Raw genomic sequence first — 10,362 nt, forward strand, 5'->3', positions numbered from 1 at the left:
TCGAACTCAATCAAAAGGCTGAGCACTCTGGTGCACTGTCATAATGCAAGGGGTTCGTCAAACTCTTTCCCGTAACTCTTTTTCGACGTTAAGTTTATTACTGTTTCCTTAGTTGCTGTGGCAATAATAATTGTTGTTATTATTACTGTTACTATTTTAAAACTAAATTAACTCTATAATGCAACTTGTTACGTGTGTGTAACATCAGAAATTTACCATATTATTTCCACAATAAATTAATATTTACATCGAATTCTCGATTTAAAGTTGTGTAACTACGTTAGGAATTGATTCAGTTTCGCTTCAATGGAAATTTAATGTGCCAACAGCAAGACCGCAACCTCACTAAGGAACGGTTACGTGGCGTTGAGGCCTTTGTTTTTCAGCAAAAGCCTACGTCTTCTTTCCTGGTGGCAAATGCAGGGCGTTATCAGTTGTGATCAGAATCGTTTCCGTTCACATTTGAATGAATAACTGGAAGGTGGAGGTTTGAAAGGGAAACGAGTTTTCACAATATCGCGCGTTAGTGTTGTGTCAACAGGTCACACAGCTTCTAGCGACGTGTGTCAGTTAGACAAAAATGAACCGTGTATGAAGAAAGTGCGACGATAATTACATTAGGTTTATATTTTCATACAGATGTGACAAGGGCTGTCCGAGACCACATTGTGTTGTTTGTGGTGACATTCTCGCTAACAGTAGTTTGAAACCGTTACTACTTAAACACCGTTTAGTAACTAAACACACCACCCATGTAAACAAACCTGCTGATTTCTTTTTTACCCGAAAAGCTAACGAGTGGAAAATGGTTCAACTACAGTAATGCAATTATGTCACCGGATTCTGGAGAGCACAAGAGTCTGTGATTCCTAGAACTTTTGAAATCAACACTTTACTAAAGACTGGGGAACTTAAGTAATTCACCTATGTATTCAATAGACGCAACATGCTCATACTAGCACTTCCGGAAACCGGGTACGAAGATGAGAACGAATTTGAAGCAGAGGGCTACAGTGTTTATAAAGGGAAACAAGCCAGAAAAATAAACAGCTTTCATGGTTCTAACGAGATCTCACAGAATCCATAACAAGTTTTGCCATCATAAATGCACATGTATCTGCCAACAGTGACAACAGACAAATCCATAAAAAGGCGAACAATTACGGGAAACACTAGAAAATGAGAAATCAAAAATATAGAAGGACCATATAAAAATACTCGTAGGAGACTTTAACGCACAGATCGACAGAGAAGAGAAAGAAGAGGCAACAGCAGGAAACTTTCTGCATCCAAATACACCAATAGGAATAGAGAAAGCCACGTCAACTTCTACAGACAATTCGGCTTAATTAATGTCAACCTTTTTCAGAAAATAACGAAGGAGAAAGAAGACCTGTACTTATCCTCATACACGTTTAAGCTCAAATCAGCTGGATCATCTGGCAATCATCAAAAAAACCGTAGAGGAACCATGAACGTACCGGTCAGAAGAGGATTGGGCATGGATTAGGACCACTGTTTCACAGAAATCAAAGCCGTATTTCAACCTAACAAATCCCAAAAATCAGCGTCCGTAGAAGTGAAACAAAATCTGTCAGACAACAGGAAACGAATTTGTGAAAAAGCTTCACACGACGTAGATTAGAAAGATCAGAGATGTAATGATAGAAGAGGTGAAAGAACGAGAACAATCACGAAGAAGAAGGAAACATAGGTGGTGGAATAAGATATGTTAAGACATGTTACGAAGCGATAGATTGTAGACTAACAGCTAGCAAAAAAATGGAACTCATGCAAAAAGGAAAGAGACTGTAACACATTCACTGAAATCAGAAATTATTCTAATGGAAATATGACAAAAAACGATTACAGGAAATAGATATAAAGTCCAGATAAAACAACACTAGGGTCTTCTACAAAGTTCTTAAAGAAGAAATAACAGGGTGAAAGCCGGTGAGCCTACAATTCAAAGATTTAACCGCCAAACTGATTACCAGAAACAAAGACAACTGCAAAGCACTTCAACAATCTTCTAAACGCGAGGAAAGAACACAATGACTAATTTTCATACAGCCTCAAAAGGAAAACCCACCTTCAGAATGACCGTCACTGCATCAAACTGAACAATAGATTGGCCAACTGAAAAACAACAGAGTACCAGGTGAATATGGATTGCTAGCTGAGATGTGGCAACAGAGAGGAAAGTGGGCAGCTGAAACCATTTATGAGGTTATTAAAGATTGCTGAAAGAAAGGAAGAATATCGGACGACTGGAAACAAGCCATAATCCGTCCACTACACAAGAAGGGTGACAGAGTAGACACCAACTATTACCGAGGCATATCTCTACTTCCAGTCACCTACAAAATTATACTCAATTCTCTACTAAAACAGATAGAAGATCAAGCAGAACACACAAATCGAGAGTACCAAACGGGAATCATAAAAAAGAAATCGTGCCCAGAGCAAATTTTTAACTTGAAAAAAAAAAAAAACCCTCAGGATCAGAACAATGCGGGAACTTAACACAGTCGTTACATTCATTGATGTCAAAAAAACCTACGATTCTGTAGTCAGTAATCCTAACTTTGGATGAAGCAGGTATCGACAAAACCACGAGACAATTAGCCGAACAGACGCTCAGAGACATAACATCAAAAGTGAAATTCTCAGAAGAAGTTTCTAAACCGTTCAGAATTAACACAGGTGGTAGGCACGGCGAAGGGCTCTCGCCGATTCTCTTTAATCTGGTCGTAGACAAGGTAATGAGAGAATGGGATAAAGAGGAACAAGAGAGAACCATTGATGGAATCCAAAAAGGGGAAGATTTGAGGTGAAATATCTCGCTTTTGCTGACGATACTGCAATAATTTCCTAGGGCAAAACAGAAGAGAAGACAATGATAGAAACACCTCACGGAATTGCAGCTAAAACCGGATTACGGACATCGTATGAGAAAATGGAATATATTGAACATAAATACAACAGAGAATAATATACAGAAGCACAACATGGACACATCGAAAGAGCTGATAAGTTTAAGAATTTGAGAGAATGGATACAAATGGATTATAAACCACCACAAGTAAAGAAAGATCCTAGAAAATGGAATTAGCATACAAACTCACTCAAAACAGATGTAATAAACGATCACTATCAGTCCAGGAAAAAGTTAAAGACTACGCAACAGCAATTAAACCGGAAGGACTTTACGGATCTGAATGCTTAACACTGAATAAAAAAGGCGAACAAGGAGAACCTGAAAAGAAAGAAAGAATAACACCCTAATTTTACGACCACGAAAGAACAAAGATAACAACAGGGTGAAGAGAAGAAATGGCGATCTATACAGAAACATAGAAACAATCATAGGTCCAGTAAGGAAGAGGAGATTAAAGTTTTACAGTCATGTTTACAGAATGAATGACAACAGGATAACGAAGAAAATGTTTAATTTAAGCCGGCCGCGGTGGTCTCGCGGTTCTAGGCGCGCAGTCCGGAACCGTGCGACTGCTACGGTCGCAGGTTCGAATCCTGCCTCGGGCATGGATGTGTGTGATGTCCTTAGGTTAGTTAGGTTGAAGTAGTTCTAAGTTCTACGGGACTAATGACCACAGCAGTTGAGTCCCATAGTGCTCAGAGCCATTTTTTTTTTAATTTAATTTCCTAATCAAGAAACACCACGGAATGGTTGGCAGAGCAAGGAGATTTTTGAGAACTTAATGTAACAGAAGATACCATACAGGAGAGAGAAAAATTCAGACACTGATAAATACTGCAAAATTACCTCTCCGACAACAAAAACTACAACCTAGGAGGGTGACGTCAAATGAACAGAGGGAGACAATGAGCCAACGCATGAGGTAGTTCTGGGAAGATAAGATGAAAAAGATTGCACTTTAGTCTTAGGTCTAAGCGTTCTGTAATTGGCCAAATTCTGTAATAAAAAATAAAGTAGGCCTCTTAGTCGCACATCGCAGCACAATAACGAATGTTCCACGGTAAGTTTTTTTTTCGATCAACCTTCCTTCCTCTTCACAGTGGTATTCATTATCCGGTTCTCTCTTGTGGTATATTTATACAAATTCTGCAGGCTGTGAACCGCATTACGGTAAATGCACTGGACGTGCTGACAGGAACTGTGATGGATGAGGAAAGGGAACCGTGAGGACGAGGGCCGCATAAATCTTGTAGGCGGGCTTTTGAAGGTACGGCACGTGCGGACACAGGCGTCTATGGAGCTCAGGTCTCCCCTTCAAAGGGTCCCGCACCTGACGTCAAAGGGCGAGCCCTAATGCGATTATGTCCTACACTGGTCGCTCCGCACGGAGTAGGGGTCCTCCATTGTCCGAAACCAAGAAGCGCGGCGTGTAGGACGTTCCACGTCGCCGATAATCGAAACTTATTCAGCAAGACACAGTCACACACACACACACACACACACACACATACATACACTCACGTAGTTCAATGTTCGCCTGCACCCACAAGTATCCTCTCTCGCACATTCTCCCACCGTTATTACAAGTGTTATGGTTCGCAGAATATGCACTCCCTAGTAGAATTGTAAAATTATTGTGGGCTACCGTAGAATATCGTAAGAAAATGTGGACTACGTTAGTTTTCCTAGTAGTTTTGGTCAATTTGGATCTTAAACGTATTACCTATTCGTTAGGTGTGTTGCATACCTATCGGGCTTTACGTCATTTCAATCGCTTCGCTTGCGCATGCGATCCGTGTGTTACTACATTCCCTTAGAAAGCGGAAGCGATGAACCGTCTATGACAGGTATTTCCAACCTTATAGCTTACTTGGGCCACGTTGGAAAAATACAAGTATTTTTGGGACACACATAACATAAACTAACAAAATTGCTGAATAAAAAAATAAAAAGGGGGCTGGGGGTCGGAGGTGTACAGTTCTCTTCTCATGATACTTTGTTCTAAAGAAATCCGAGAATGCTACATTTGATTTTTAATTTGGGAAATTATGTATCAATAGTAAGTTCGATGGAAGTGGTTGCAAATCTCAGGTGGTTCTCAAGGTGATCATCAGAGATTTCGGTTATATTTTTACCCTTTATGTGCATTACTCTTGAAAATACTGTCCACAAACGTACGTGCTTCCAAACAGAGTCTGCATATGTAATGCGTGACTGTGTAGCAGTGGATATTTGTCTCAGAGCAGGTGTGTTTTGTAAACGACATGACAAAATTTTTCTTTCAACATGACGTCACACACATTGCAGGTCTATGCATCCCATTTGAAAACGGATCTACACTATTTATGAAAGATTTCGCATCAATACAAAAAATATTATTTTTTTCGAAAATCTTGCATCAAATTGAAAAGAGTGGCTGCGTATTTCGGCCCCTCTTCAGGATTGTGTTTCAGTTTATCATAACTTCATATAAGCAGAATTCTATGGAATTTTTTTCTGATCATGTGATAGATGCTCATGCCTTTGGTCGCACTGATATTTGCTTTGGGCCGCATGCCGTGGGCTGCGGGTTGGACACCTTTGGTCTAGAACTTAAGTGAGGTTATGTAAAGTGCCGCGTAACCTACAGAACATTTTTGTTCTGCACACTGTAGTTATCCTCCCGTCTGTTACTTAAAAATAAACAGTATTTGTAGCAAACTCGAGACTGTCGATGTTTAACTCAGGTTTTATTCGAAAATTGTTTGTTTGTTACATGAAACAGCGAGATGCTCTAATAAAAATACAAAATTGAGGTTTATCAATTAACTTGCTAAACACCTTTCGCACTTACCGATAATAACAGGAAACTTTAGCCTTTGATCATGATGAAGAATGTACTATTGAGTGCAAAATAACAGCAACAATTTGTAATATCTCTTTATATTCGATGAATTATTCTGATACAATTCTACCCTTGAATGACGTTTACAAATTTTCTATCTTCATACTCGCAGAATCCATGCGCAAAATAGTTTCATACAATAGCTATGCCATGAGCGCATAATTATTCTTTGTAGTACTCTCTCTGGTGGTTCTTAGAAAAAAAAAAGCTTCCGAGATTGTCTTCGAGCCGATTAGCCTCAGCTTTGTTTGAAGAACTGTCATCTGATTATTGAGATTTATGACGGAAGATAACTGATACGAAATTGTACGATTAAAAGGGATATATATATATATATATATATATATATATATATATATATATATATATATTGCTCCTTCACACAAAAGGTGTAAATTTAACATTTGAGAATTAATGATATTCATCGATATATTGCGTAGTTGTTAATCAGAAGGGAACTTCCGAAAGACTGGATACAAACCTGCATTTAATAATCCAAGAGCTCCATTACTTCTTCGGAAGGTTAAACTTCATCAAAGCCAAATATCTACTTGATCTGAGGTTTCCCGGCAGATTATACAACGCTCCCAAAATTACGAGGCATTTTATTTGTACAGATTAGCAGACTGCCGCAAAGCACGAGCCTGCAGAGAAGAAGAATCATCGCCTGATTTCATTCTAACAAGTAAAATTTCTGAATCATTTTGAGTGACTGTGTTTCCTATCATGAATGACTGATTGCTCTAACGAAATGAGAACTACATAGATAGGAGGGAAAATTACAAATTATATAGATGTTTTTACGTTTTTGCAAGTAAAATGTGCTTGCACAGAAAGTAATTACTTTGATTGTACGAGGGTCGGTCAAAAAGTAATGCCTCCCATTTTTTTTCTACTTAAAAAAATTAAGTTAAGTGAAAAATTTGAATTCGGCGCCCTTCCTCAAACCTTCTTCTGCAATCCACTGCAGTAGTAACTTTCTGTGTCAACAGGTGGCAGCACAGCAGAAGTTTGTATGATGGCCGACATCGATGTTCGTTTGAGACAGCGTTGTGTGATTGAATTCTTGAATGCAGAAGGTGAAACGCCCATACGCATTCATGAAAGACTGAAGGTGTATGGTGTTGTGACAGTGGATGTCAGCACTGTTAGACGATGGGTTCGTCGTTGTAAGGAAGCTGAAGGGCAAACACCGTTGACTGACGAAAAGCGGAGCGGCAGGCCGGTGAGTGCAGTGACTCCACACAACATTCAGCAAGTTGATGACATCATTCGTGGTGACCGTCGGGTGACTGCAGATGAAGTGTGTCGCATTATTTCTCTTAGTAAAGGCAGTGTGATCACGATTATTAAACAATTGGGGTACTCAAAAGTTTGCGCACGGTGGGTTCCAAGAATGTTAACCGATCAGAATAAAGAGGCAAGGAAAACAATAGCCTCCCAACACTTGCAGCGCTTCCGTTTGGAGGGAGATGAGTTTCTGAAAAAAAATTGTGACCGGGGACGAAACATGGGTGCATTTTTTTGAACCCGAATCAAAGAGGCAGTCAATGGAGTGGCGTCACACAAGCTCGCCGAGGAAGAAAAAATTCAAAACTGTGCGATCGGCAGGGAAAGTTACGAGTATGGCAACAGTTTTCTGGGATACAGAGGGTGTGATTCTGGTTGATTTTTTGGAGCAAGGATGCACAATAAATTCTGTTCAATACGTCACAACCCTCAAAAAACTTAAAGCACGTCTTCAGCGAGTTCGCCCAACAAAATCAATGGCAGATGTTCTTCTTTTGCATGACAATGCAAGACCACACACCAGTCGTCACACCTCTGACGAGATTGTCCAAATTGGATGGGAAGTTTTGCCTCATCCCCCATACAGCCCTGACCTGGCACCATCAGACTTCCATCTGTTCGGGCCACTAAAAGAAGCTCATCGTGGGATTCATTTTGAAGATGAGGAGGCCGTCAAAACATCCGTGCGTCAATGGCTTAGGAAGCAGAGCTGTGATTTTTACCGTGCTGGGATACATGCCCTTGTTCAAAGATGGACCAAAACTGTAGAGATGGGCGGAGATTACATTGAAAAATGACAAAATGATCCTCAATGTTGTGGTTTTCAACCTATGTAATTGCATTTAAATTTCCTGACAATTAAACGTAGAAAAAAAATAGGAGGCATTACTTTTTGACTGACCCTCGTATAAAAGGGCAGAAGTTATGTAAGCAGTTAATTTTTATCACTTATAAAACTTGTATTTTATATGTATACAAAATATGCAGTGGGCTAACGGTGAATAACTTGCGGCTCTAATTATGTGCAAAGCAAGAAGTTTGATTCTTACTCACTTTTCCTTTGTATTATGTGGAAGTTTTGGTAAGACTTCATGTTCTTTTTGCAGTAATTTGCTTCATTTATCAAGTGGTGTTGGACTTAGCAATTGATTTGTTGCTGTTGTGGTCTTCAGTCCTCCATGCTACTCTATCCTTTGCAAGCTTCTTCATCTCCCAGTACCTACTGCAGTCTACATACTTCTGAATCTCCTTAGGGTATTAATCTTTTGGTCTCCCTCTTCGATTTTTACCATCCATGCCGCCCTCCAATGCTAAATTCGTCATCCCCTGATGCCTCAGAACATGTCCTACCAACCGGTCCCTTCTTCTTGTCAAGTTGTGCCACAAAATCCTCTTCTCCCCAATTCTATTCAATACCTCCTCATTAGGTATGTGATCACCCAACTAATCTTCAGCATTCTTCTGTAACACCACATTTCGAAAGCTTCTATTCTCTTATTGTCTAAATTATTTATCGTCCACGTTTCACTTCATAACATGGCTACACTACATACAAATACTTTCAGAAACGACTTCCTGACATTTAAATCTGTACTCGATGTTAACAAACTTTTCTTCTTTAGAAACGCTTTCCTTGCCATTGCCATTTTGTATCCTCTCTACTTCGACCATCGCCGGCCGGTGTGGTCGAGCGGTTATAGGCGCTTCAGTCTGGAACCGCGCGACCGCTACGGTCGCAGTTTCGAATCCTGCCTCGGGCATGGATGTGTATGCTGTCCTTAGGTTAGTTAGGTTTAAGTAGTTCTAAGTTCTAGGGAACTGATGACCTCAGATGTTAACTCCCACAGTGCTCAGAGCCATTTGAATCATTTTTTAATTTCGACCATCATCAGTTATTTTGCTCCCCAACTAGCAGAACTCGAGATTTAGTACCGCCATAATTCAGGCCAGCAACCGCCGCTACACGATTGGCACAATCGGCTCCCAGTTCTTCTCTCACATTCATTTACGTTTCTTTCCTATCGATGCTGCCACTACTACTGGTAATTTACCAATTACTACGTCATTTATGTAACGTACCAAAACTACCAAACCGTAGGCTTGGTAGAGCGAAGCTCTACTCCCTGTACAGTGAAAGACGGCAGTTAATCCATCTTTCATGGAGTTTTGTAGTTTTTTCATGTTCTACAGAGTATTTTCTCTCTGTGTTTTCTCATATTTTTGCCTTGATAGGGAGGAATATCACGCTGGGAATCAGGTTGACTGATTTTTATTTTCATTTTTAATATGTTAGATGTTCAACACACCATGCACCTGTAATCATCTTCACCCACATGGATGATTGAAGTTTGTATGAATGGGATGTAATTGGAAAGGCATCCGCATTGCTAAATTCAGGGGGATTGCCATTGGTTCAGCTTTGTAGCAGGCCTGGGAATTGCCGTTAAGTAATACTTTTTAAAAGGTGGCTTCGGGCGGGAGTGTGGTAGAATGTATGTCAGTCCGGTCTTTCTTAAGGCAAGGCATCTTGATTTGTTCCCTGAGAACCATGTGGGAGATAAGCGTTTGTTCAAATTTTAGACGTTGGACCGATGGAAAATTTTGAGCAAAGGAACCAGGTGTTGTTTCTCCTACCTCCTGGCCGGAGGAGACACATCGTTCCACTGAAAAATTCATCTTGTCGATTGGTCAGTTCACCATGTTTTTTTCTTCTGTCTTTGAGCACGGAGGCGAGACAGACTGGATTTTTTGTAGTGGGGAGTCGCTGTGCTGATCTCTGGTGAGTATGACGTGCCGCTTCTGTGCACACTTAGAAACTGATTTTGGATGGTAGAGAGCTCAATTTTTTCGCCTCAGGAGTTTTCTATAATTCTAAAAATCATTTGTCTGAAGCATAATAGGGTTTCCGGCACCACCGTTACAGGTGAGAGACGATTGTGCAAAATTAGAGACGACTGTGCAAAATTTTTTGAACGCACTTTGTAGTCAATTATAGCTTCGGTTCGACCAGAGGAACCAGACTATTCAATGTAAACACAGTCCACATCATTATGGAGCCACCACCAGCTTGTACAGTGCCTGATGACTTGGCTCCGTGGCTTTGTGGGTGCTGCGCCATACTCGAACCCTGCTGAAACGCCCTGCTAAACCTGCATGACAGGACAGGTAGTTTAAGTTGTGGAAAGGGGCAAAAATAGGCGGCCGTCAGTTACACTCGAACATATAACCTTTTCTTTGATCAAACATT

This window comes from Schistocerca gregaria, chromosome 6 (assembly GCF_023897955.1).
Source record: "Schistocerca gregaria isolate iqSchGreg1 chromosome 6, iqSchGreg1.2, whole genome shotgun sequence".
Classification (NCBI taxonomy): Eukaryota; Metazoa; Arthropoda; class Insecta; order Orthoptera; family Acrididae; genus Schistocerca; species Schistocerca gregaria.